Consider the following 7,550-nt stretch of genomic DNA (forward strand, 5'->3'; position numbering starts at 1 on the left):
GCAAAACCAACTATTCAGACAGATAGACAGAATCAGCACATACCCTCAGACCACAGGTCCCTGACTACAGTCGCCTTGAAGGGACAGCTTCTGAAAGTGGCACAGATGAGATGATGGGATACCTGACCTGAAGGCGGTGGCCACAAGGGCGTGATGAGGAGCCTGGCTAAACCACTTATCATGATGACTTCACTGCTGGGAACAGTCATGCACTATTAGTGCTGAAAGATTTTCCTGCCCTAACGGCTAGGATTTTAAGAATCTATTTAACTTTGATAGTCTATAGCCCATCACTGGGAGTCTGCTTAAAGATGTGATTGCTCTTCTTTGTATTGGAATTGCTGACAGATCCTTAACTATTATGGTGCTTACCAGCAGTAACCATTTAAATAGAAAGAAAGAGCAGAGCATAAATGACTTGTGCTGTTTGAATTTGATTTACCCAGCAGCAGAAAAAAAGTTCCACGTACAGATCCTTGCTACGCTATCTAGCCCACGAGTCTGCCCTGCTCTTTGTATACCAGTACACTAAAGTAAGAAGCCAACATTATCCTGGAGGAAGGACGCCGCATTGATGGGAATTCTGGGGCTGGTTGTTTTTTGAACTGCAATATGTGGCATTGTGATTCTGTCAGTGATTTAAATGCACTGATAGAGTTGGTGACAGCTTAAATGGCTCCAGCCCCCAGCCTTCCCTCACCCCTCCTCCCTGCTGCAGCTCGTCTCTCCCAGGGATGGAAAGCTGACAAGTTCTGTGCAGGAACAAAGGAGAGTGGGAGAAGAGGTGGAGAGACCGGTAATTGTTTAGGGTGGGGTTTTTCTAGCGTTGTTTTAAAATATGAGCATAAATGGAGACATTCCACCTTCTTTTCTTGTGCTTAAGCCCAAGAATACCGTGAGGGACTGACTGCAGGACCGTCTGTTGCCCCTGCCCTCTGAAGGAGAAGACTGAAGAGAAGGGGAGGCTGCCAGGTCCCTTCTGAAATGTGAAGGACAAAGTGGGCAGCTCCGAGTGGAGGAGACGAAAATGACCATTGTTTCTCTTCAGATGTTTACAACGAAGGTTGTCATGTCACAAACACCAGAGGGGCAAAAAGACAAGTTAAGGATGGAAAAATGCAGACACCGTGTAGGACGGAGCCCCACTGGGAAATAAGGCATCACAGCATCTTGTTATCACTGCCACCCCTATTAATAACATCGGTGACTTCAGGTACAACCTCAGCAACTCCGGAATGGTCTGAAAATATTGAGTGATGGATGGAGCAGTACCACAGCGCTGATTTACATTTGTTGGAAGCAAACATCCACAACTCACTGAGAGTAAATATGTGACGCTGTCATCCCTAACTGGTGGGAATAAAAAATGCATTACCCTCCTCTTTATCATGTGCCCTGACTCTATTTACACTTTCTCTCTCTCATGCATGCTGATATAGATATAATGGAAATGGAAAGGGTAGGAAAAGCATATCCATCAGAGAGAGGAAAAGTCAAGTGAAGCAGGTTACATCTGTACTTTGAAGGAGTGGATGGTAGTTGTGCTTACTGTGAATATTTAGACCTCAGCTCTTCACGAGGTCAGTGTGGTCCCTCCTAGCACAGACACACTCAGCTTCTTTGCCTTAGACATACACACTGTATGGAAATCAGATGCCTTCTGCAAGACAGATAGAGGAGGCCCATAAGCCTCCCACTGAAAGCAGTGGCAGATTTCCAAAGCCCAGATTCAGCACATTCAATTTCACCCACTTAAATTCAGCATCTGAAATAGAAACCTTACCATGCTAGGCTCCCTCTACAGTAAGTGCAGAAACAACAGAGCATTCCATGACAGCCTCTTGCTTTCCATAGGCCTCACTAGGAACCTAGGGCAATTACATTTCCAGTTGAAGTGTCTTAAGTACTTAACATTGGGCAGGACAAATCTAGATCAGCATCCCCTGATCTCTACATACAGGCTGCCCTCTCCCCATCACTTCAGGCAGATTCTCCCCTGTGTTTAGCCCACAGCATCCATGCCCACTGCTCATTCACTGTGTATACAAGCAAGTTGCTTAACCTCAGGAGCAATTCTACATAAACATCCCAAAAGGCACATGACAGTTTTCCATCACGTTCCTTCTTTCCTAAAACACAGGTTCTGAGGTAGGTTAGTTTGCTTGAAAGGGTCGCTGCTGTTGAATACAGTGTAGAAGACTGGGTAGCTTAAGGGCTTGTGCCCCAGCAGATGGTGGGAGGAAGCATCCCAAAGCTCAGCTGCCTGCCTGCAGTGGCTGGGGACACTTGGCAGTAGCAGACCACATGAGGAGGCTCCAGAGTGGAGCTCAGAGCTGCCACTGTGTTTCACTGCAGGCCTGAGTTACACACTGCTGCATGGAGCCATGGCTACCCGGCAAGAAGAGCTGCGTGGGGAAGATCTGCCTAACCACCTCAATGAAAAGGCTGAAATCACTGCCACTCCCAGCTGCTTGTTTCAAATGACAATGTTTTCATTAGCGCTAAGAAAGAATGGGGAAGAGGAGTGTTGTGTGAAGCGTGAGCTGGCCTTTGTGCCTGCTGCTGGGGGTGTGATCAACAACACCAGCTGGCGGCTCTTTGGTTAAGAAAAAAAATAATGCAGTCCTGGGGATGCAATGTGAACAAGAGCAAGCAGAGCACTCAGTGCAGGAAAAACAGCTGGCGAGGGACCCAGGCTGTCAAGGAACAAATTGCAGTCAAAGCCAATTAGAATTTCCTCCTAATGCTCAGGAAGTTCTCTGCATCACTCCAGCTTCCCTCAGTGCTCCTTCGTAGCCTCCTACCATCCTGCTTTTGGTGTTGTAAAATTATACACCTTTGGCACTGAGATCTTGGGAGGCATTCTGTCCCTTGCTCTGGAATGGGCTGAGGAGAGCTCAGCGGGCTGTCATGCGCTGCAAGTTTTCAAACTTGGTGCTTCATGCAAGTTTTGGAACTTAGGAACTTGTACCATGAGAAATCAGCCCACAGAGCAGAGAACTGTAAGCCCCAGGCTCCCAACCAGCTCGTGAATACATTTCACACATACACAGCTCCACCTCCCACCCCACAGGAACATCTTGTGATCCAGCAAAGCTCAGCTGACTTCAGCCAGCCCTGCCCTGACGTTTCCTGCTTCTCGGTCCTGCACCACACAGGTGATGCAAATCTAGTTCTTCCCTGCACACCCTCAGGTGTTCTAGAAGTCACTTCATGTTGATAAAAGTCAGTCCGCTATGGCCAAGCTCCATGGTATGCTATTTGCTGCACAGCCACACCAGTGCATTTGCAGCGCATTTATGAGCAGAGAGGATGAGATTTTATTCTCCCTTTGATTTGAGATACTAATTAAACTTATTTTGTACGGATATCAAATGCATTCCAAGCCTTCTGTCATTCTCTCCTAAAGACCATTTTGTTTCTCGAGGCCAACAAGGTGAGACAGAAGCAGGCAGTAAGAAAAGATCATTAGCTTGGGAACGAACCCTGGCTCTGACACTGACCTACTCTATGACTTTGAGCATCTTACTTTGCCATGCGTGACAAATACCAATTAATTTGCTGCATATGCCACTAAGAAGCTGTTAGCATATAATGTGATGAGAAATGGAATGCAAGAACTTGGGAAAAATAAGCTGGGAAGTCAGACCTGGGCTGGAGTTCCTATGTGTAGCCATAGGAGTATATTTAACTGAGTGATAACTCAGACTTGGAAAGAAAAAAGGTGAGTTTAAAAATTTAAATCAAGAAATAATTGTGCAGCCTTTAGCTCTAGATAATGGCAGCGTGAGAAGAGGGATAATTAAATGATTGATATGATTTCAGAAAGAAAACACACTTTCTCTGGGCATGCACAAGGTTATCTGTGTCATTTAATTAACCTGCATGCAGGAGAGGAATTCTCTGCTGTTATCTCTTGATCCCAGTCCTGTGATGTCTGCTGGGGGTTATTTTTTGTTTTTGTTTTTAGAGCTGGTTTTTTTTTCCTTCCGTAGGGATCAGTAAGAACTGAAGAGATTGCCAAAGAATTGAAGACAAATATCTTCTGCAGGTTCTTTAGAACGGTGCTAAGTGGAGAATGTTTTGTACCAGATGTTTTGTGTGGGCTATGCTGATGAGGCTGCTGCCTTCCTGCAGTGGGGAAGCAATGTTTTGCTACATTGCAGTGAACATTCGTTCCAATCTCCATTATATAGGTGAGCATAAGTCCTTCTCCTGCCTCACTGCAATGCTTCAATTGTTATACTTCTGGATATCTCCAAGTTTTGCATTACTCTTCCACCTCCATGGTTCCAGACCTCTCCAATTTACTCTTTACTTTTCCTCTTTCTACAGCATTTCCTGGTCCCATCCCTGAAGAGTGATCCGTGCTTCCCTCTGGAAACAAGCTCCACTCCTTCCTGCAGGTTGCACTTCTCTTTTCCTGTTGTCCTTCTGTCTGTCTTTTATCTTTTTCCAGGCTCCCAATATTTAGACAGCTCTCCCTGTTTACAGGAGTCTCTGAGGAGAGAAGTGGCCAAGCAGGGAGCTGAGGAAAGAGCTCTAACATGCAGGCCCAGGACACTGGCCGAGGCAGCAGCCTTCCAGTGAGGTGCATCAGAATTCTGAGTAGTCCCAGCCAAGTCAGCACAGCTTCCTTGCTGCCAGCCTCAGCAGCCGTCCCAATGGACACCTCAGCCATGAGGACTCAGCTCTCTTCTGACTCCTCTGTGCATCCCCTCTGCTGTAGGGTGACAAAGAGTGATAGAAACCTGTCCCAGTAGGGTCAGCTCTATCCAAAATTCCCACCAGCCTATATTTAAATATAGAGGAGACAGGGAGCTCAGGAGAGCTGCAAGAGTGGAAGCCTCTGCTCTATCCTTGCTTGCAAATCCAGTCTTTCTAAAGCACATCTCAAGCTGTGCATGCTACAAGTCTGCACTTCTACTGAAGATGTCAAGTAGCAATATAAATCATGAGAGCGATGAGTCTATATATAGTAGACAGGCATGTATAGGGGGAAACGGAGTAAAAGAAAGAAAGAAGATAGATAGATGTGTGCTGCAGAAATGTTTCTCAGAAGCCTTTGACGGTGCTCTTCTATCCTTGTCAAGAAAAACAAGAAAAAGTCTGAAAGCTCGTATATAAAATACTCCATCTTCAGCTTAAAACTCATCTCTGTATCTTTCAATTAGGTCTCTATATACAAGACTCAAAGGCACAGTTTATTTTTGTACCAGCTGACATTGATGTGCCAGCCATTGAAGCAAGCCACAGAAACCAAAGGTTTCTTTGGCAAAGCCTCGTTCTCACTAAAGGGAGCTGGAGATCTGTCTCAAAGAAATGATCTTCATAAGCTGGTCCGAATATCAAGGCAGTTCTGGACTTAGAAGTGGCATGGAACAGGGTTGTTCAGCTCATGTTGAGAATTCATGTTCTTTTTTTTTTTTTTTAAGATTTTGTGATGTCAAATCTTGCTGATAACTGCTTTATGCCAATAGAGCAACAATAATGCAGTTCTGCTGGACCTGGCCACTAAGGCTTTGAAGAATGGCAGTATTAGAAGCAATACTCAGTATCAGAAAAACAGATGTGATGCTATATGGTACACGCTCATTCTGGGAGCTCTTCCCTCGGTCATCAAATGACTGCTTTTAGTGACAAATTTAAATCAGGTTACTGTACTGGTTATCATCCTCACCTGGCTGCAGTCACTCTACCTTAACACATGCTGAAAGCTGCAGTGGCTCAGAAGCTGATTCACAAACAAATCAAGCACCCATGCCTTGGAGGCAGCGGTGTCAGGAGAACGGAGGAAAGCCAGGGGAGATAACCACTTAGAATTGTCTGATCTTAATCTAGCAACACAATTCTGTCACAGCCCTCAGGAAAACTTCCTTGCTGACTGCCTTCAGGCCTGGGACAACCTCCCATACACCAGAAGACAGCTGTGATATCACAGAACTATAGAATGGCTTAGATTGGAAGGGGACCTTAAAGATTATCTGCTTCCAACCCCCTGCCATAGGCTGGGTTGCAAGACCTGGAAAGAACTTGCACATGCAAGTTGCTGAGCAGTTTTAAATGAAGAATGGGCAGCCCCAGTGTACTGGACTTTGTATCTACAACAAGACCGAGCTTCTCTCTGGAAAGGCATAACCTTAATGGCTGAATAATGGAAGGGAAACACCTGCACGATGGTTTTTGCAAGAGCACATGGCAAGCCAGTAGCAGAGATGGAGTTAAAATTCAAGCCTCCTAAGTGCGAGTTCTATCCGTCAGAACACACTGCCCGTAATCTAAGTGTAGTGCAAACATCCAGTTGATAAGCTTTTTACAACAGCGATGACAAAGTGGAAAAAATAATCTCTTGGATATTCTGCTTTGCGGCTGGGAGAGGATTCTGTTGTAGTTTTGTTTTTTTAACCAGAAAGATTAGGCTGCCTCCTCTGGAATAAGAAAATAGAGAAAGAAAAAGAGGGCAAATCATGCAGTCTGTCCACGTATCAGACACTGCATTTGACCTCCCTGCCTCTTTCCCGGGCCTATGAGAGCCACAGGATGCACATGGGATGCGTGACAAGAGGCAAGCATGGGTGGGTACATCGTGATGGGGACTCATCACGACTTAGTGCTGCAGCTCAGGCTCCCGATGGAGAACAGAGCAAGCCCGATGGACAGTCATTCTGCTGAAGCAGTCCCAGTATAAATTTGACAGAGAAATCCTACAGGGCTATAGAAGAAAGGTCACTGCGAGCCTTCCCCCGTCCTGGCAATCCTGCCAGGAGATTGGTGGATACCTCTTCCCTTTCCGCTTTGAAAGCATGAAATGACAGACCAAGGTCAAGTATTTTGCAGACCGAAATGAGTTCGTGGGATTATTTTGGAAATTCACCCAAGAACACAATTTGTGAACATTCTAGGGGTGACATCTGCAGATAAAATCATTATCTGCCCTGAAGAACAGCAGTCAAGACAAGGATTTTCAAGGAAGCGTATATAAGCTACACAGGCACATTTCACTGCCGTGAGATCCTGGTTTCCAGTCCACATGTTCCCAAGGGCTATTTATTCTTTTTAAAAGAACAGTTAGTCAAAGCTGGGAGCCTGCAGAAAGGGGGGAAAATGAGAGATACAATCATCTCTCTCTTCTGCAATTGCTTGAAGTCACGGGAATAAACAAAGTCCTGAACACTGAAGGACAGGAGGACCCAGAAAAACAGTGCTGCAAGAAGTCTTCACCCTGAGCCTCAGCTGAGATGAGGGATTTCAGCAGGGGGTTTGGGAAAGCAGAGCGCCGTTCAAGTGTGCACCCCAAAATCAGCACAGCTGATCCTCTCTCCTGCTTGGAGACTTGGGTGAAAAGCTTGAGCTCTATGGCAAGTCACAGACTTGCCACCAAGCAGCAGACCCACAGAGGCGGTGTGCTGCAAGTGTGAGGAAATGCAGGTTTGATGGCAGCAGCATCACGGGGAGGCCAAGCGAGTCACGCACACAGCGTGTGCCACCTGGCCTTCGTTCAGCATGGAGCTTTAAAGAGACAACAGACAGGTGGGTTCAGCCTAAGGAGC

At 46.0% G+C, this 7,550-nt stretch overlaps 1 long non-coding RNA gene across 1 annotated transcript; it reads left to right on the forward strand.

The window, feature by feature from the left end:
• The first annotated feature begins 3,273 nt into the window (after positions 1-3,273).
• Positions 3,274-6,915, forward strand: LOC149916362 (uncharacterized). The gene is made up of 4 exons (XR_016470215.1): positions 3,274-3,724; positions 3,996-4,196; positions 4,336-4,406; positions 4,495-6,915. It is a non-coding gene; the product is annotated as an uncharacterized LOC149916362 (long non-coding RNA).
• The last annotated feature ends 635 nt before the right edge of the window (positions 6,916-7,550 follow it).

Source organism: Phasianus colchicus, chromosome 11, assembly GCF_987193195.1.
Source record: "Phasianus colchicus chromosome 11, bPhaCol1.hap1.1, whole genome shotgun sequence".
Taxonomy (NCBI): domain Eukaryota; kingdom Metazoa; phylum Chordata; class Aves; order Galliformes; family Phasianidae; genus Phasianus; species Phasianus colchicus.